General features: G+C 42.6%; 1 protein-coding gene across 3 annotated transcripts in view; it reads right to left on the reverse strand.

Moving 5' to 3' along the window:
- Positions 1–22079, reverse strand: part of PRKCD (protein kinase C delta) — a 95286-nt gene that overhangs the window by 64443 nt on the left and 8764 nt on the right. The window lies entirely within an intron of this gene.

Genomic DNA, 22079 nt, shown 5'->3' on the forward strand with positions numbered 1-22079 from the left:
GGCATTGTGCGTCCCACTACATTCAATTCTATGGAGTTTATGAAAACACCCAAGAAATCTTGATTTTCCTTTATGGGAAAACCTTTTTTATGCCCATTACCCAAGGATACAGTGTTCTACCATTGACCGTCCATTAGGTTTTCATTACACTTGTTACATTTATGCATTTGGGTAGAATAGATCAAATGAATCAAATCAGTATTCCCAACAGATTCGCTCGCGGAGGATTACCTAGATAGTTAGCGCTCTAGGTAGATTATTAGGTCTCTGCAGGTTTTCATGGAGTGAATGCAAATTGGAAATCCACTCACAGACAGCAAATAGTGAGAGATAGAGGTATTTCCATAGATTTGTGCCATGTCAAAATATACATAAGCGTTATATAAATTATACCTCTATTGGGTAACAGAAAGACTATTCTACTTTGCTAATAAATGTATCGCTCCCATAATACTCTTGTCTTTTTTACATAAAGGAACTAGAAAAGATAGAAGGTAACAAACACAAAAAAGGGGCTACATAAAACTTTTTTGACCAACGCAGTAAACACTGAATAAGAATATATGAGGCCTACCACGATCAGGTGAGAGAACTCGACGGCCAGTCCGGGCATCATGATCTGTACTCAGACTGTGTTTCATGGATGACCAAACTGTAAAAATCTAAAAATTACACTTATTAAAAAGAAAAAAAAAATAGCGCCGGGTGCTAATCATTAGACCCCAAGTCGTGATTTCATCTTCACTCCCATAAACATGACTAGTTTTAATGCAGCGGCGGTGAAGCATGTGCGCTGCTGCTCTAATTAAAGACCTTTAGGTTGTCACTTAAGGTGGACCCATCGCCAGAAGAAGTCTGAGCCTAGTAACCTAATAAGACACAAAGATTTGAGAGCTCATGTCTTATATTGAGTACAATGAGTAAACACCCATAAGGAAGAGAAATAATGACTCCTTGTATTTAATAGCCTGTAAACACCCCCGACTCTCTCTTATCAGCAATCACCTGCACTAAACATTTCTTGTGGCGGCAAATAAGAATTGCATAAAATTGAGAAAGAATTTGCAACCATTAGTCCCTCTGCAAATGGGTTTCAGCGCAAACATTTCTAGGAGGTTTTGCGTGCTCCACCTGTCATGATCCCAGTGCAGGTTTTTGAACTGCACGTCAGGGGTTAATGTCTGGACCTCAGTGCAGGTTTTGACCTGCACACCTCGGGTTAATGATTGTGGCCTCTTTTTGGTTCTGGGAGAGCTTCTTAAACCCCTGGGAAGCTCCAATCCTTGTCAGTTATACTTTTGCCTTTGGCCGAGTGTGCCTGGTCGTTGTTATAGCTTGTTTATATGGTTCTGACCCGGTTCTGTTCCCCGTTGTGAGTTTGCTTGTTGATTCTGTACTGCACTACCCTCTCTGTGATTGACTCGTCCCCTCTTACCCAGGACGGTATCTGTTGCAGGTCTGAACTTTTTTCTCTAAAAGTGGGTTCCACTCATGTGTTAAAACTAAGTTGTCTTGTGCTAGATAACTTGCCTGCAGGACTGGTACTGGGGATGCCTTGGATTCAACGCCATAATCCTACCATTGATTGGGTTACAGGGGAGATCACTCAATGGGGATGCAAGGATAAATGTGGTAACCTGGGACACCTTGTTAACGTTGTTAAATCCATATCTGTGTCGTCGTGTCGGTCTGGAAGGTATTCCGGAGTACCTGAAGGATTTTGAAGACGTTTTTTCCGAAAGTGAGGCTGAGGCGCTGCCACCACATAGACCCTGATTGTGCCATTGATTTAGTACCCGGAGCCAAGTAACCTAAGGCTCGATTGTTCAATTTGTCTGGGCCTGAGCGCCAAGCCATGAAGGAGTACATAGCTGAGAGTCTCCGCAAAGGGCATATCAGGCCTTCTGTGTCACCTGTGGCAGCAGGATTCTTCTTTGTGAAGAAGAAAGATGGTGGTTTGCGGCCGTGCCTCGACTTTCGGGAACTGAACAAGATAACGGTTAGGAACACTTACCCGCTTCCCCTCATCCCAGACTTATGTAACCAGTTAGCTGGGGCCCAATGGTTCTCCAAGTTAGATCTCCGGGGGGCCTATAATCTGATAAGTGTTCGGGAAGGGGACGAGTGGAAAACTGCGTTCCTCACATCAGAAGGACTCTTTGAAAACCTGGTAATGCCGTTTGGGTTAACTAATTCGCCCGCTATTTTCCAGAATTTCATCAATGTGGTGTTTTCTGACCTGATAGGCCGTTTTGTTATTATTTATTTGGATGACATTTTGGTCTATTCCCCGGACAGCCAATCTCACTTGCAACATCTACAGACAGTTCTCCAGAGACTCAGGGAGAACCAATTGTTCGCTAAATTGGAAAAATGTTCGTTTTTTGTACAGGAACTGTCTTTTTTGGGGTTGTGTCCTGTGAGGGGTTTCGTATGGATTCTAAGAAGGTGCTGGCGATCGCTGACTGGGTGCCGCCTCGAGATCTCAAGGGGCTCCAGCGCTTCTTAGGATTTGCGAACTATTATCGGAGATTCATTAAAGGTTTCTCACAAGTGGTTAAACCACTCACGGATCTTACCTGGAAGGGCGCTGATGTAAAAAATTGGTCTGTACTCGCTAAGGAGTCCTTCTCAGCTATTAAGAAATGTTTCATGTCCGCCTCGGTGTTGGTCCAACCAGACCCGTCCAAACCATTCATTGTGGAGGTGGATGCTTCTGAAGTAGGGGTGGGGGCACTGCTGTCCCAGGGTCCGGCCACCCTTACCAATCTCAGACCCTGTGCCTTCTTCTCCAAGAAGTTCTCTTCAGCTGAGAGAAACTATGATGTAGGCAATAGAGAACTTCTTGCAGTCAAGCTGGCATTTGAGGAATGGAGGCACTTTTTGGAAGGGGTGGCTCACCCTATCACGGTTGTCACGGATCACAAAAATTTGGCATACCTTGAATCTGCTAAGAGGCTTACTCCTAGACAAGCCCATTGGTCACTTTTTTTTTTTTTTTTTTCACGATTTCAGTTCTCCATTACTTTTCGACCGAGGTCCAAAAATTTTAACGCGGATGCCCTGTCCAGAAGTTTTGACCCGGTGTCTCCCCCCGAGCAGCCATCCTCCATTCTTCCCCCAGGGGTGGTAGTGGTGGGGGTCTAATCTGAGTTGGAACAAGAAATTCTAAGGGCTCAGGCCCTAGCTCCGGCAACCAGGCAGGTTGATAAATTGTTTGTTCCAGATTTATTGCGGCCTAGACTTCTGCAGGAGTTTCAGGAGTCTAGGCTGAGTGCTCATCCAGGTATCACGGCCACTAGAGAGGCAGTAGCCATGGGTTTTTGGTGGCCTTCACTAAGGTCCGATGTCAAGAAATTTGTTTCTGCTTGTGGTGTGTGTGCCCGTTCCAAAGGCTCGCAGAACCGGCCGGCTGGGAAACTCATACCTTTATTGGTTCCTGATAGGCAATGGACTCATCTTTCCATGGATTTTATTACCGGCCTTCCACCTTCCAGGGGCAATACCGAGATCTGGGTGGTGGTGGATAGGTTTTCTAAACAGGCCCATTTCATTCCCTTGGCAGCATTACCCTCAGCAGAAACATTGTCAAGGTTGTTTGTGCAGCAAGTGGTCCGATTGCATGGGGTACCCCTGAATGTGGTGTCTGACAGAGGTGTGCAGTTTGTGGCCAAATTTTGGAGGGCGTTCTGTATGAAATTGGGCATCTCGCTCTCCTTCTCGTCGGCATATCACCCGGGGAGTAATGGTCAGACAGAACGCACCAATCAATCCCTGGAACAAATTCTCAGGTGTCTGACCTCTGCCAGAAAGGAGGATTGGTGTGATGCGTTACCGTTGGTGGAATTCGCTTTTAACAACCGGGTGAGTCAGTCCACCAACATGTCCCCATTCCTGATTAACTATGGGTTTAATTCGCATTTTGGGGCGTTTTCACGGGTGGATTCCGGTTGTCCAGGGGTTGAGGGGTCCGCTCAACGGTTAAAAAACCTCTGGGCTGAAGTCCAGCGTAATATCTCTCGGGCCCAGGGGAGGTACAAATATTTTGCTGACAAAAAGAGAGCCTCAGGAGACATGTTTCAGGTGGGAGAGAAAGTTTGATTTCTACACGTAACATCAACTCAAAGGTACCATCAGCTAAGTTGGGACCAAAGTTCATTGGTCCGTACGAGATCATGGAGATAGTCAACCCAGTGGCATATAGGTTGCGTCTCCCCGCCTCCTTAAAAATATCCAATGTGTTCCATAAATCTCTGTTGAAATCCGTAGGTTCTGTCAAAGAGGACTCCGAGCCTGTTGTTCCTCCAGTGCTGGTGGAGGGTCAATTGGACTATGAGGTCGGACATATTGTCGACTCTCGGCGGGTGTGCCGCTCTTTGCAGTATCTGGTCCACTGGAAGGGATATGGACCAGAGGAGCGCTCACGGGTCCCTGCTCGCTCTGTACATGCAGATCGCCTGGTTCAGGCTTTCCATGCCAAGTACCCAGGGAAGCCTGGGGGTCCAGAGGCCCCCCGTTGAGAGGGGGGTACTGTCATGATCCCAGTGCAGGTTTTTGAGCTGCACGTCAGGGGTTAATGTCTGGAGCTCAGTGCAGGTTTTGACCTGCACACCTCGGGTTAATGATTGTGGCCTCTTTTTGATTCTGTGAGAGCTTCTTAAACCCCTGGGAAGCTCCAATCCTTGTCAGTTATTCTTTTGTCTTTGGCCGAGTGTGGTGACCTCCGTGTGCCTGTTCGTTGTTATAGCTTTTTTATATGGTTCTGACCCGGTCCTGTTCCCCGTTGTGAGTTTGCCAGTTGATTCTGTACTGCGCTACCCTCTCTGTGTATGACTCGTTGCCTGTTATCTGACTACTCTCTGCTCGCCCCTCTTGTACCTTGCAGCTATCTCTGTGCATGACTCATTGGTTACATCCTGACTATCCTCCCTGTCTATGCCCCTTGGTAACTTTGTCTCACAGTTACCCTGCTAGGAGTTCTCTTGCAGCTCCTAGCTCTCTGGAGTTTAGGCCATGCCCCCAGCAGTCAGGTGCTTCAGGTCCTGCTGTTCTGAAGTACACACCTACTCGGCTGCTGCCCGCTCCACAGGTATCTTTGAGCACAGTTCGCTTTACTCAGGACACGCGCACTGGCTCAGTGAGCAAGCTCAGTGCGGTGTTCCTGACACCACCTTCTTAGGATCACTTTACTTTATAGGTATAGGTTGCATGCTCAATAAGTAAATATTATTCCTGGTTACGTGATCACAGAAAAGATTTTGATGGTTACTATGAGATCCAACAGCTCCAAGTAAAATAACGATGACTACAGTATTAACAAAAAAATTATGACTTCTTAACTATTTACAAAGTAGAAAATAAGAGGCGTAGGCTACTTTTGCAGATAGACCACCAAGCACAAGCAGTCTGAAGCAGAGCTTCTCAAACTGGTTCTTGGGGAGGCCAGAGAGGGAAACTGTTTTGACAGAAGTGATCACTTGGCCAGTCCTTTATATGACTGCAGCAATCTCTGGCTTAGCAGCAACATAATTTACTAGTTTTTTGGTAATTTTTTGTAGTATGCAGAATTCAAGATACATAATAACAAGGTGAAGAGGAACACCAGCAACCCGATAGTTTCATAAAATTAAGATAACGACAGAAGATCCTGGTGGACCTATGTAGGCTTGCACAAGATTGATCTTGCTATATAGCTTTCATCCATCAAGTCGCCATGGCTTGAGATTGAGCTGTAAGAACTTAATTTTGGCATGGCCTTTGACCAAAAACTGTTAGGCCCTACGTATTACGTTCTTTGTCTAGTGAAGCTTCATTAGGAAAAGTTGGCGAAGCACCGTCTAACGTGTACAAAAATATCTTCAGAAAGCACAGTACGGTAGGTCAAAGCTAAGAAGCGGCCTAATCTAACCAACCATTTTCATATGGGCTTTCAAAGAAAGTACAGTAACCTTATCAGGTCCAAGAGATCTACATAACCCTGTATGCAGGTGGTGCTGAAAAATTTGGACACACATCGACTTTAAAATATTGGGAAAAAAGTTGGCACAAATGCAATTATTTTTGAAGACATTGCCTCAGTGAAGCATCAGTGGGATTTTCTTTCCTTCTCTTTCAAATTAATAGGGTCCTAATAGCTACAGGTTGTGAAATGTCCCTTTTCTTGGGTATCATTGTGATTGGATCCTTGAAGAAGACAAATGATCAAAAACAGAATATAATATATGATATCAAGAAGTAACTTAATTCAGTAGGACGTGACAGTCTGATGTGCGAGGACGTGTCTTTACTAGGACCCACGGATCACAATGGGACAATTTACTTTCCAGAACAGAAGCAACTTTGAAGTGTAATCAAGTGCCTGAAAAGGATTTAGCTGCAGAAACCACACTACGTTCTCACAGATTCCCCTGATGATAAGAATATGTGCCATGATCATAAATGTATAATTTGGGAATATCTCTTGAACACAAACATTTCAGCAGTCACATAATAGATTAGAATCTGTTGACAGTTTCGGGAGCGTGCACGGCAATCAGCAGAGTTTCCTCCACATCCAAATTGAAGGCAATTAGCTGAGATTTTCCTTCCTGGATTGTCCTCCAAGGATATACTTGGACACAAAGCCGGAAGCTCTATAGTAAATGGTTTCACAGGTCCATGTGACCGAGTCTATGACAATGTGGACGAGATGGGAAAGTGTTTCACATGACTAAGAGAAACCGTGAGGTCACTGTCAGTCAGCAGCTTAGCGTGTCCCTGTATTATCTATGATGACGGACAGAGTAACCTATAAAAACACAGCAAAACCAAAACTTCCTGCTGAGTCACAAAAAAGAAAAAAAAAAAAAAAGATATTCAACTTTCGAAACTAAAGCCCACAGAGTATAAAATGAAACCAAGACCATAGTCACACATTGTGAAAATGTTCACTGCCGTTTTAGTTTGTGCATAAAATCTGCTGCGTTTAACAGTCCAAGCAAAGTGTGTTCGATTTCATAAAAACTCAAGAACTCTGTGCGTTGAAAGACGCTGTTGAATTGTGTGGATTTTTCCTCTATAGGCTTATAGGAGGAACCTGAAAAAACCCAAAGTGAAAAAAACAAACAATACAGTTGTCTTTAAGTACCAAAAAATATCAAAGGCAAAAAATATATGTGTATGTACATATGATAATTATATATAAAGTTTATGTTAAATGCATCATTGCATATATCTTAAATATGTACATATATGTATTGGACAATGAACATGAAGAAAAGGGACCTTGGGTAAATGAAGACGAAAGAGAAAAGAAAACTGAGATGTGGGTCATATTAGTGTATAAAAATAAATACAAAATTTTATTGCAAGATATACAGATCAGTAGTGGATATGCAACAAAAAGCTGAAGGAGGCGCATGTCATGTTAAAAGGTAAAGCTAAATGAAAAATAGAAAGTATAAAGCATGATAAAGGATGGAGGAGGGGAAGCTGCTGCCAGGTAATGACTATATACTGTATGCAGTTAATGTGTTTTCTGACTGTACATATAGAATGCTAAAATATAATGACTTTGCATGTAGAATACTAAAAAAATTACACTACATACAGAATGCTCAAAAAATTACCATAGAATGCTTAAAAAAATGACTGTACATATAGAATGCTCAAAAAATAACCATGCATATAGAATGCTAAAAAAAAATCCTACATCAAGAATGATCAAAAAATGACCGTACATATAGAATGATAAAAAAAGATACTACATCTAGAATGCTAAAAAAAGCGTCCATATACAGTAGAATACTCAAAAAATGATCTTGCATAGAGAATGCTCAAAAAATGAGTATGCATACTGAATGATAAAAAAAATGACTGTACATAGAGAATGCTCAAAAAAATTACCTTGCATTTAGAATGCTCAAAAAATGAGTGTGCATATAGAATGCTCAAAATGACCATACATGCAGAATGTTCAAAAATGCAGAAATTAAAGCAAAGTTAATTGAAAAAATAGCATACAGGTTCTAGTGCGTTGGCCAGGTGTGATTGGTCTAGTCTACGTATCTATATAATACCATAACTTACAGTATATATTGTGCAAATCAGTCCAAGTATGCTATGATGATCCTCGTATAGTATAGATAGATCCTAGCCAGAGTAGTGCTCTAACAATAAAGATATCACAGTGCAGCTGTAAATATAGTAATAGACTATGACACTGCTCCCTAGCCAGTCGTCTTGTAATTTACCAGGGGGGCAGTGCACTCTTGAAAAGTGACAGTTCAAAGCAGCATAACTGAGCCCTGGCCCAGTCTGTGTGCTCCCTAATACTGCAAGCAGAGACAGCTTTGCCTCAGAAGCATTGGATGTGAACAGGGTCACCGAAATTGGCCAGATCCAGCCAGCTTCAAAGCAGTGCTTTCAAGCTCTATAGCAACCAGCTTGTAAGTGCTGCGCTCCTTGCTTAGGCAGTCACTTCTTATAGACTGAAGAGGTGGCCAGTAATCTAGACAACAAGCAAAACTAATTTAAAAAAAAGTCCTCTCAGGGATCAACAACGGAGGGATTTTTAAGCGGGGCAAGATTGCAAAACTGCTTGTTTTTACATGCAACTTTGCAATTTCACCCATTTACGAAGATGAGACAACCCCTTTACTAGGTTTCTGATTTTTTTTTGAAACATAAAATCTGCAGTATACGTGTATCACATGAGAACGTCCCATGAGCTGCTACAGTATAGAAACGATACTGTGACACCATAAAACATTTTGCTGTAAAAGTGCTACGCATTTATAATACAAATAGCCAATAAATACTGTATATCCCTCTATTACGTCAGCCACGACCCTGGATACATTTTCCTCTCTTTCCTACAACCCTATCAAATCTTTTCATCTACACTGTATGCAGCCTTTTCTTGCAGGACAGGATTTATCACTAGATATTGCTCTCATATGTTAAAATAAAAAGTTTATGCAAAAAAAAAAAAAACCCTTCCAGGAGCCTTAAGAATTCAAAGTCCAAGCACTTGAAAAAAAGGAGAGTTGTAATAAATAACCGATTCATGAATGTAGCTGAGAGAGTAAAACACAAGGAGGGAAATGTAAGAGCAGTGTGGTTATGGTCATGGCCTCCACATGATACTCGCCATCTTCTAATCACAGCACATAAGCCTTATATTTGAGAACTACGGACAACTGCACAAATATCTATAAAGGATATTGTAAAGAAATATTACTAATTCATTATAGGGTCGGCTTCAGCACAGATTTCTCTACATGCCGGCGGTGAACTGGCCAGATTGTGATGAGTCAGCGAGCACTCAATAGGTAAATGGGCTCATTTATTATCCTATTACTATTTTTTGTTTTCCATAAACTTATAAAAACTACTTTTCTACAAATACCGTAAGTTATGTATAAAAAAAGAAAACTTTTTTGCTACCCCTTTATTCATACATGCTAACATCCCTGATTCTGGAGGCAAAATCAAAGTGGATCACAAAAGGCTTTCTCTATGACAACCGCACCCAAAGTGGGAAGTTTGGGAACCTCTTTGGGGCGGAGGATTACAAGTGGGAATAATCTTCTTTTCCACTATATATTCCTTATACTGGCTTAATACATCTGACATTCATGAACCGAACAGACATGGGCACAAGCTTCCCGACCGGACACATATGTCAATACATATGAAGCTGGAGAGCTTGGGTCAGGAATCCCGTGGCCAGCTCCATACATAATGGACTTTACTCGAATATGTGAGCCCAGCTTAAAGGGAACCTGTCACCCCCCCCCCCCCCCCACAGGCGGTTTTAAGTAAAAGAGCCACCTTGTGCAGCACTAATGCTGCATTCTGTCAAGGTGGCTCTTTTATTTAGCGTCCCTTCCACCGCCGAAATAATCGTTTTTAAAATTGGTCAGACATACCTGAAGTTTGACCGGGGGGCAGGTCTTTCCTCCCGGACACAGATGCCTCACATCTGTCAGTCATGTCCTGCTTTTGAATTTGGCGCCGCCTCCTCAGCGTTCATTTCTTTTTCTCACGCCTGCGCTATAGTATTCTTTCTTGGGCATGTGCAGTTAGCGCTGCCCGTCCTATGACATCACATGATGTGACACCATGTGACCAGGAGGGGCAGAGCTCAGCAGAGCAGTGGTGCAGCAGGACCTGTGATGACGTCAGCACCATGTTACCAGTAGGGGCGGAGCTCAGTAGAGCAGTGGTGCAGCAGGACCTGTGATGTCAGTGTCATGTGACCAGGAGGGGTGGTGCTAAGCAGAGCAGTGGTGCAGTAGGACGTGTGATGACGTCAGCACCATGTGACCAGTAGGGGAGGAGCTGAGCAGGGTAGCGGTGCAGCAGGACATGATGACGTCAGCACCATGTGACCAGTAGGGGCGAAGCTGAGCAGGGCAGTGGTGCAGCAGGACCAGTGATGATGTCAGAAGATTACAGTGCAGGCACGAGAAAAAGAACTGAACGCTGAGGAGGCGGCACCAAATTCAAAAGCAGGACATGACTGACGTTATGTGAGGCGTCTGTGTCCGGGGGGGAAAGACCTGCCCCCCGGTCAAACTTCAGGTATGTCTGACCAATTTTAAAAACTATTATTTCGGGGGGTGGAAGGGACGCTAAATAAAAGAGTCACCTTGACAGAATGCAGCATTAGTGTTGCACAAGGTGGCTTTTACTTAAAAATGCCTGGAGGGGGGGGATGACAAGTTCCCTTTAACGTGATGCATGCACCCTCTAATGCAGTGATTTTCAACCTTTTTTGAGCCGCGGCACACTTTTTATACGTAAAAAATCCCGGGGCACACCACCAACCAAAATGGCACAAAATGACACTAAAACAGTACATATTATACATATAGTTAATAATATAGATTCTAAATGTATTTTTACTCACTCAGTATTCCCATATATATATATATATATATATATATATATATACAGTCCCATGTAAAGTCATACATACAGTCCCACGTATATGAGCCACATAATTATCAGCATATACCATATATATATATATAGTATATGAGCTGGCGCTTGTACTCCAGCCTCATGGCCATAGTATTTCTCATTGTACCCCTTTATATTGCAGTATATGAGCCACATAATTATCCCTTTCTTTTAGTAATATGCCCCAACATTATCCCCTTCTTTTAGTAATATGCCCCATCATTATCACCTTCTTGTAGTAATATGCCCCATCATAATCCCCTTCATGTAGAAATTGCCCATTCCACTACCTCCATCATTTCCTTCTCCCCACCACCCCATTATTGCCCTTTCGACAACCCCATCATTGCCCTCTCCCCACCACCGCCTTCTTATCACCCCCATCACCGCCTTCTCCATTGCCCTCTCCCCATCACCGCCTTCTCCATGACTCCCATCATTGCTTCTCATCACATCCATCAACTCACCTACACACGCACACAAACACACACACACACACCCCCCCCTCACCTCTCCTCACCGGCAGCTTCCTCTCACTGGCACAGCAGCCGCGGGGCTGAATGATGATGTCATCCAGCCGCGCCGCTGACTGCTGTGTCAGGGAGGAAGCGACACAGGAACACGGGACTGCTGCCTCTCCGACCCGCCGCCCTGCTTGCCTCCACATGGCTAATTTGCATCACATGTAAATTAGCCATGCGGACACGCGGCACACCCGACCATGTGTCGCGGCACACTAGTGTGCCGCGGAACACTGGTTGAAAACCACTGCTCTAATGAATGAACAGGCCCCTCCTGAGACAGCATGGGATGCGGAGACATATGAACACAATGTGTCATCACATCTGCATAGCAAGAAATGCCACACTTCACCAAGAATCCCAGACATTGTGCATGTTACCCAACACTGACATCTGAACACTTAGGCTATGTGTCCACGCATGCAGAAAATTTCTGCTTCAAAACCGGACTTCTTCCCAGAAAACACGCATTTTATTTCTGCGCGTTTTTCGCACTTTTTTTGTGGAAAAAACGCATGTTTTTGATGCATTTTTTTTTTCCGTGTGTCTTCTGACTCATAGAAAATAGCTAAAAACGCAGACTTTTCCGCAAAATTAATGAGCATGCTGCGTTTTTTACCACTAAGCGTTTTTTGTGCGGAAAGAAACGCATCAATGTGCACAAAAAGTGCGGAATTCATTTAAAATGAATGCGATGCTTCTATGCATTTTTTAAGCGTTTTGACCGGGACAAACGCTTCAAAAACACTTACGTGGGCACACAACCTTACACTGGGTTGCCATCAAAATCCTGCAACAATTAACAGTATAATGACAGTGGATAGTTTTAAAGGGAATCCATCAGTGGGATCAACCTTCCTAAGCCGTCTATATGGGCATGTAGGTTATAGGAAGCTGAATAACATGATACCCTGATATCTGCAATCTGATGTGTGGTTCCAGAGAAATCCACATTTTCTTAATATGTAAATGAGCTGTTAAGATCTATAGGTGAGAAATAGATCTCCCCAAGAATCTGCCTCCAGAGCTTATTTTAAATTAAAGGAGACATTACCAGTGTGAGACATATAATGGCTGACAGCCTGCTCTGCAGATCTAAATGCCTCACACTGATAATGCCCCACTTTCATGCAAAATAATCTCAGGAGGCAGATTTTTAGTTAGATCCATGTTCAGCCCCTAGATCTTAACAGCTCATTTAACATATTAAGAAAAACATTGATTTCTCTGGAATGACATCAGGTCACAAAATGTCAAAACATCATTTTATTCAGGTTCCTATGAAGCTTAGGAAGGTTGATCCCACTGACAGATTCCCTTTAACCTGCTCACGACCTTCGCAGTACTAGCACTGCTCTGCGGGAACTGCATTTCTGACCAGAGCAGTACTAGTATGGCGGCACGATCACCGCAGCCTCACGCTGAGCACCGGGGTGATCGGGTGCGGGTGTCAGCTGTATGTGACAGCTGACACCCTGCAGCAATGCCTATGATCAGTGCTAGCACCGATCGTGGGCATTTAACCCCCGATGCAGCTGTCAGTAGTGACAGCGACATAGATAAGCATCCCTGCGCGATCCATGGCGACCCCCGGCACCAAGATGGCCATGGGGTCCTTCCGGGTCCTGCAGGGAGGCGGCTTGTCAGTGGCTGCTGAGAGCGGGCGCCGTCATGCCTCCTTCACTGCCTGTCAGACTGCTGATCTGATACTCAGCAGTGCTAAGAGTCAGATCAGCGATCTGACACTATATAGTAATGTCCCATACTGAGACAATGCAATAAAGTTAAAAAAAATTATGTGTAAAAATATTTTTTTGAAAAACTCCCTAAAGAAAAAAAATAAAAATAAATATTTTACCAATGAATACATGTAAATAAAAAAATAAACGTACACATATTTGGTATCGCCGCATCCATAACGACCCGCTCTATAAAACCGTCCCACTAGTTAACCCCTTCAGTGAACACCGTAAAAAATAAAAAACGAGGCAAAAAACAATGCTTTCATACCGCCAAACAAAAAGTGCAATAAAAGGCAATCAAAAAGACAGATGTAAATAAAAATGGTACCGCTGAAAACGTCATCTTGTGCCACAAAAAACCGCCATACAGCTTCATCAACAGAAAAATAAAGCTTTAGCTCTCAGAATAATGCGATGCAAAAATATTTTTTCTATAAAATAGTTTTTATTGTGTAAAAGCGCCAAAACATTAAAAAAAGATATAAATGAGGTATCGCTGTCATCGCACTGACCAAAAAAATAAAGCTGCCTTATCAATTTTACCAACATGCGGAACGGTATAAAAACAAAAAAAAAAAGAAAAAACACACAATTCCTGAATTGCTGGCTTTTGCTCAGTCTTTCAAAAATCGGAATAGAAAGCGATCAAAAAAATGTCATGTGCCCGAAAACAGTACCAATAACAACGTCTGCTCGTCCCACAAAAAAAAAAAAAGCCTAACATGACTGTCGGCCGAAATATGAAAACATTATACCTGTCAAAATATCGTAATGCAAAAAGTAGTATTCGCAATAAAAAGCGTCATATAGCGTTTGACAGCACCCAAACATGAAACCCTGATATCATAGTAATCGCACTGATCCGAAGAATAAAGGCGCCTAATCACTTAGACTGCATGAGGAACGGCTTAAAAAAACTAAGTAAAACCAATTCTTCACCTGGTGTTGATTTTTTTCATTCTGCCTCCCAAAGATCGCAGTAAGGCTTGACGCACATTTATCCTGCGCTCCGCGCTGAGCGCTTACACCAGGGTTTCTGTGCAAATCTCTGAAATACATGATTCAGACAGAACACCTAGCATAAAATTCCCTATAATGAGGCAGATGGAATCACTTTGGGCGCCATAGGACCTGTGATCTATCTGGCGGTGTCCATCTTTTTAGGATTGCATAAAAGTGCCGTCGACACAGTTTTGTGCACTTCTGAAAAAAAAGGAAACCGCAGAACAGACGCCAGATACCTGAATGGATCCTTTGGTGGTTTCATCTGTCACGTCAATCAAGAGATTTTGATGCAAACCTCAAAGTGACTGCTCAACGTAAAACAGCGGATAAATGTGATCCCAAACGTTATGTAAAATGTTCCCAATAAAAGCTTCCACTCAACTCACAAAAAAAGCAAGTCCCTACTCAGATCTGTCATCTGTTAACGGAAATATAGGGGCTTCCACGTTACTGGTGGTTACAAAGGCTCTGGAAATGTGAACTCTCTCCTCACTTGCCAAAAATTTTTTAGCAAATTCTCCACTCCCAAATCCAAATGAGCCCCAGTGTGCCTAAACCACATATAGCGCCCACATGTTTTGGTAATTTTTGTAGTGAGGAGAGCCCACCTAATTTCCAGGTGCATGTCTCCAGCAGCACGGGCTGGGCCTAATGTACTGGTCACTACAACATAATATGGCGCTAATTCCCTTCTGAGCTTTGCACTATGCCTCAAAAGTAGCTTTCTACCACATAAGGGGTATCGGTGAACTCAGGAGAAATTACAACAAACTCTGGGGTCCATTTTCTCCTTTTGCAGGAAAAATTTGATTTTTTTTTATTTTCACGACTTACGTTATAAACTTCTATAAAGCACCTGGTGGTTCAAGGTGCTCACTACACATCTAGATAAGTTCCCAAATGGGTCTAGTTTCCAAAATTGTGTCACTTGTGGGGAATTTCCACTGTTTAGGCACGTCAGGGGATCTCCAAACGCAACATGGCAACCACTAATTATTCCAGCATATTTTACATTCATAAGTAAAATGGCGCTCCTTCCCTTCCAAGTCCTGCCGTGCACCCAAACAGTAGATTTTCTCCACATATGGGGTATCACCGGGATCCATGGAAGAGTTGCAGAGTTATTACCTCATAAAAGGACAGTGGTCAGAATTGTAAAACTTGGCCTGGTCAGAAAGGTGAAAACAGGCTAGGTCTCTAAGGGGTTAATAAATCCCCAGGAGATTCTTTTTTTGTTTCGTCAGCGATTAAAGGGAATCTGTCACCCTTTTTTTGCCCTATTAGCTGCCGGCATACACATCGGGGGCATATCTACAGCATTCTGTAATGCTGTAGATAAGCCCCCGATGTAACCTGAAAGAGAAGAAAAACACGTTATATTATACTCACCGAGGTGGGCGGTCCGGTCCGATGGGTGTTGCGGTCCGGTCCGGCGCCTGCCTTCTTCATGAGATGACGTCCTCTTCTCCCTTCCTGAAATGGCTCCGGCGCATTGCTCTGCCCTGTTGAGGGCAGAGCAGAATTCTGCAGTGCGCAGGCACCAGACCTCTCCCGACGCCTGCGCACTGCAGGACTCTGCTCTGCCCTCAACAGTGCAGAGCAGTGCGCTTGCGCCGGAGCCATTACAGGACGGGAGAAGAGGACGTCCTCGCATGAAGAAGGGAGGCGCCGAACGGGACGGCAACACCCATTGGACCGGACCGCCCACCTCGGTGAGTATAATATAACGTGTTTTTCTTCTCTTTCAGGTTGCATCGGGGGCTTATCTACAGCATTACAGAATGCTGTAGATAAGCCCCCGATGTCTATGCCGGCAGCTGCAAGGCCAAAAAAAGAGTGACAGATTCCCTTTAAATCTTTTTCCACAAGTCCATTTTTCCTGGTTACGGTACCTTCTCCCGGGCACATTTTTGCTATATACCTTTGTAAATTGGTATTAGGCCGATGAAACTCAAACATATGAAATATCACCTGATTTTTATCCTCGTGTGTCCATTTCTTTACATCCAATTTTAAACATCAACATTTTAAAAATGTACATGATCACACAAGTTTCAAATGGTAATCACGGCAAAGATTCTGCAAAAATCAAACGGAGTACGAATGTTCCATATGGCATCCATTTTTTCACGCACCTATAGACTTGTATAGGCAGTCCTGTAGGAGGCTCAGCAGAGAACAGTACATGTTGTGATTATTCTTTTATTTTTTTTTTTTACAATGACACTTGGTATGTGTGGAAAAAAATGTAATCTGTACAACCCTACTGAGTAAGGCCGCAGCAGTTTTTGCTGCGGTGTACAGTATCGTTATTCCCTATGGGAATAAAAAAAAAAAAAATCGCAGTGCAGACGGTGCGGATTTTTCCACGCGGTTTTTCTGCGGTTTTGAAACCGCAGAAAGAATTGAACTGTCAATTCTTTCTGCGGATTCCGCTGCGGTTTGCGATCTCCTCCACTGAGGAGATGAAAAACCGCAGGCCAATCCGCAGGTCTTTTGACCTGCAGATTTACTTGCGGATTTTACGAAATTCGCGCTGCCAAATCCGCACTACAATCCGCAGCGTGTGCACGTACCCTAACACTGGTCAGTATGCTGTCCAACTTTTGACAGCACATGTCTGTCTGTCCAGTATGCTTGTCTGAACGAGCCCCATAGCATTTAATTATTGTATTTTGCCTATTATGGGCTTACCGGGATAGATATTACAGCGGTGCCTCTCGCACTGCGAGGGGCCCCATGGTGAGACGCCTGCCAGTTTTTGGCTGGATGTACTTTTGTCAGAAGTGATCATATGCTGCGCAGATTTTTCTTCGGCTGCATGAATCTCTCGATTGGCAACATATTTACATGCCTATTGTACTAGAATTAGGAGACCATATAAAAATGCTGAAATTATTAACTAGCGAGGGCATCAAGAGATTCTGAGGCTCAAGCATCACCATATTGTGCCTCATTGAGCCCCAGTAGATTAAGATGGTCTGTCCAGACTGATTAATCAATCTATAGTTTTTCAATACGCATGTCAAGTTTTTTTTAAATATGTACTTTAATACTAACCGCGGCCACAGCTGAACCCATCACATGACCTCCACCACCTCGGATCACGTGCCTTACATTTCTCATAATAAAGTTATAATAAAGTGATAATAAAGTTAACTTTAAAGCATACTCATCGTTTCAGGTAACTGTTCAAAATGAGCTGCTGTGTGTACACAATTCCTGACCGTTAAATGACTTGTATCCTACATTTTTCACCTCTGCTCTCGCTCTAATTTTCTGTGATCCCTGAGCTGGTGCATGGATACCAGCTGCCCTTTGTAGCACACACACACACAGAAGAAGCAGCAGCATGGAAGACATTACAGAGCAGTACTGAGCCCTGTGGCTGTGAATCCAGATCGGAAGTAAGCTTAAACAATTGCAGCTCCATCTGTGTGTCTGTCTGTCTCTTATTGTGCTGCCACCTCCATATAGAATAATAGGCAGTTTAGAGCAGTTTTTCATAGTGGATGGAAAGTTCAGGATGTTGTAGGAGAGGGAGAAATGGCTCCTAAATGGAGAAAAAAAAAGCAGATTTCTCTTAAAATTTCTATTACAGTGTTTCTTATATTCACCTCTACTATTGATTTATGCAAAGCTTGTTAAAATGACTGACTAATCACATTAAAGCATTATGTCGAAGGGATTCACAGAATGCAACTGTACCGGAAGATTGCATTAACTCCCACTGCACATGATAGGAAGCACACTTTACACAAATTTTTAAAAGTTAAACTGCTTCATATAAAAATAAGCATTTTTTGTGTCAAGATGGAGATTTTCATATCAGGCAGGTACAAACAATTATACACTCATATTAATGAGGGTCTATAACTGAAGTACACCAGCCTCATCTGGACTAAAATATATTTAATAATATTTTTAGTATATAAAAGCTCTCTATATCTACCTCCAGATTTCTTATTATATTCACGTTGTGTAGGTAAAAAAACAGATTAGCGGGGTCCCGGCATCCTGAGACCCTGACCATTCACTCAAAACTCTGTTCTGAAGCACTCAGCTCCTGCATGACTTAGTTTACCACGTAATATACTAAAAAAAAAAAAAAAAAAAAAAGGAGAAAATATTTCCAAGTGGGGTGAAATTGTGAAAAAAAAAAAGGCAATTTTATCATTGTTTTATGGCATTCATTGTGTGGTGAAAATTACCTGGCAACTCGATTTTTCAACTTAGTATGATTATGGTGATGCCAAAGTTGCGTTTTTATTCCACAATTTATTTTTTCAGATTTCACTTCTTAAAAAAATAAAGAAAAATAATCGGCTTGTGTAGTCAGTTTGAGTACCCGTAATTTTTTCTGTTGAAAATTACATGATCTCTAAAAGGCCTAAAGTTAAAAATGACACATTTCCTTTGTACTTTGCAGAACAAATAAAAAAAAATATATAAATTTTACATTTTTAAAAGTTACAAAAAGGAAAAATGGGCACCATCTTGCAAGTATCACAGCCTGTAAATACTTTTTGTAGCCAGACAAAGTCTTTCAATTCTTGTGCAAGAGATTTCCATCCATTCTTCCTTGGGAAATTCTTCCAGTTCTGTGAGATTCCTGGGTAGTCTTGCATGCACTGCCATATTGTGATCTTACCAAAGATTTTCAATGATGTTCAGATCAGGGGACTGTGATGGCCATTGTAAAACCTGCAGCTTGCGCCTATTGAGGTAGTCTATTGTGTATTTTGATGTGTGTTTAGGATCATTATCCATTTGTAGAAGCCATCCTCTTTTCACCTTCAGCCTTTTTACAGATGATGTTATGTTTGCATCAAGAATCTGATGAAATTTAATTGAATCCATTCTTCCCTCTACACGTGAAATGTTCCCCGTGCCATTGACTGAAACACAGCCCCAAAGCATGATTGATCCACCCCTATGCTTAATGGCTGGCAAGATGTTCTTTTCCTAAAATTCTGTGCCTTTTTTCTCCACACAAACCATTGGTCATTGCGGCCAAAGAGTTCTAGTTTAACCTTATCGGTCCACAGAATTGGTCTCCAAAATGCATCAAGCTTGTTTAGATGTTCTTTTGCATACTTCTGATGCTGAATTTTATGGTGAGGATGCAGGAGAGATTTTCTTCTGATGACTCTTCCATGAAGGCCACAACTCCAGAGTCTGCTCAATCTTTCTTACGGTCTTTTGCAGTCAAGCAGGGGGGTTCTGATTTGCCTCTCTAGGAATCCTACGAGCAGCTCTCACTGAAATTTTGCTTGGTCTTCCAGACCTTATCTTGACCTCCACTGCTCCTGTTAACTTCCATTTCTTAACTACATTTTGAACTGAGGAAAGGGCAACTTGAAAACACTTTGCTATCTTCTTATAGCCTTCTACTGCTTTGTGGCCTTCACCATTTTCACAGTGCTAGGCAGCTGCTTGGAACAACCCATGGCTGCTGTTTTTTTTGGCACAAGGTTAGAGGAGGCTGGGTTTTTATAAAGCTAGGAAATCTGCATCACCTGGCCTTTCCTAACAAAGATAGTGAACAAGCCATAACCCTAACAAGCTAATTAAGGTCTGCAACTTTGGTCAAAGTTATCTGAGCGCACAAATCTCCAAGGGTGCCACACTTTTGCACTGGACCACTTAAAGTTTTTGTAATATTTATAATGAAAAAAAAAAATTATTTTTTTTCCCAAAATATAAGTCATATTTAACTTTAGCTCTTTTGGAGATCATTTCATGTTCAACTTGCTTAACTATCCACAATAACAGCAATTTTGACCAGGAGTGCCCAAACTTTTACATGCCACTGTACCTGCAACTTACACATCCCACCACTGGATGATCACTTTTGAATGCTCCTAGTGTGCTGTATGAAAGCAAAAAGCATTCAATGGTCCAAAAATGTGAAGTTATCCAGCACCAAAGGAAAGTGGTTAAAACTTAGCCTTAGATTTAAATAAATGTGCACAATAAAAAAAAAACCTAATGCTTTTGCGTTTTGGATAGAAAAGCCTCTTATTTATATAGCTGTGAATTTAGAAAAAGCGCATACTTAACTTCCATAATGGCGCTGCTCCTCCAGTCCAAGTGCTGTGTCCACTGGCAATCACACGATATCACGTGAGCGGTGCAGCCCATCTCTGGTCACTGATAAGCTGCAGCGCTCATGTGACAAAAATAACGTCAAAATGTCTGGGGGGGCGGGGGGGGGGGACAGGTTTCGGAGCGGAGCCGATCGAGTGGGCTAGTATGCTTTGTTATTATTTTACTTTCTTTATTCAGCACAATGGGGGCATTTTAAAAAGTTTGTCATTTAATGTATCTAATCCTCAAAAAAAAACTTTTTTCATTGATAAACTATAAAGTTCAAGTTAGGACAAATCACAAAGACCAAACTTTGCTCATCACTATATTGATGCCATTGCTGTATACAGTGGGGCAAAAAAGTATTTAGTCAGTCAGCAATAGTGCAAGTTCCACCACTTAAAAAGATGAGAGGCGTCTGTAATTTACATCATAGGTAGACCTCAACTATGGGAGACAAACTGAGAAAAAAAAAATCCAGAAAATCACATTGTCTGTTTTTTTTTTCATTTTATTTGCATATTATGGTGGAAAATAAGTATTTGGTCAGAAACAAGCAATCAAGATTTCTGGCTCTCACAGACCTGTAACTTCTTCTTTAAGAGTCTCCTCTTTCCTCCACTCATTACCTGTAGTAATGGCACCTGTTTAAACTTGTTATCAGTATAAAAAGACACCTGTGCACACCCTCAAACAGTCTGACTCCAAACTCCACTATGGTGAAGACCAAAGAGCTGTCAAAGGACACCAGAAACAAAATTGTAGCCCTGCACCAGGCTGGGAAGACTGAATCTGCAATAGCCAACCAGCTTGGAGTGAAGAAATCAACTGTGGGAGCAATAATTAGAAAATGGAAGACATACAAGACCACTGATAATCTCCCTCAATCTGGTGCTCCACGCAAAATCCCACCCCGTGGGGTCAGAATGATCACAAGAACGGTGAGCAAAAATCCCAGAACCACGCGGGGGGACCTAGTGAATGAACTGCAGAGAGCTGGGACCAATGTAACAAGGCCTACCATAAGTAACACACTACGCCACCATGGACTCAGATCCTGCAGTGCCAGACGTGTCCCACTGCTTAAGCCTGTACATGTCCGGGCCCGTCTGAAGTTTGCTAGAGAGCATTTGGATGATCCAGAGGAGTTTTGGGAGAATGTCCTATGGTCTGATGAAACCAAACTGGAACTGTTTGGTAGAAACACAACTTGTCGTGTTTGGAGGAAAAAGAATACTGAGTTGCATCCATCAAACACCATACCTACTGTAAAGCATGGTGGTGGAAACATCATGCTTTGGGGCTGTTTCTCTGCAAAGGGGCCAGGACGACTGATCCGGGTACATGAAAGAATGAATGGGGCCATGTATCGTGAGATTTTGTGTGCAAACCTCCTTCCATCAGCAAGGGCATTGAAGATGAAACATGGCTGGGTCTTTCAACATGACAATGATCCAAAGCACACCTCCAGGGCAACAAAGGAGTGGCTTTGTAAGAAGCATTTCAAGGTCCTGGAGTGGCCTAGCCAGTCTCCAGATCTCAACCCTATAGAAAACCTTTGGAGGGAGTTGAAAGTCCGTGTTGCCAAGCGAAAAGCCAAAAACATCACTGCTCTAGAGGAGATCTGCATGGAGGAATGGGCCAACATACCAACAACAGTGTGTGGCAACCTTGTGAAGACTTACAGAAAACGTTTGACCTCTGTCATTGCCAACAAAGGATATATCACAAAGTATTGAGATGAAATTTTGTTTCTGACCAAATACTTATTTTC

Source organism: Dendrobates tinctorius, unplaced genomic scaffold, assembly GCF_039654945.1.
Source record: "Dendrobates tinctorius isolate UK_male_01 unplaced genomic scaffold, ASM3965494v1 ptg000159l, whole genome shotgun sequence".
Lineage (NCBI taxonomy): Eukaryota > Metazoa > Chordata > Amphibia > Anura > Dendrobatidae > Dendrobates > Dendrobates tinctorius.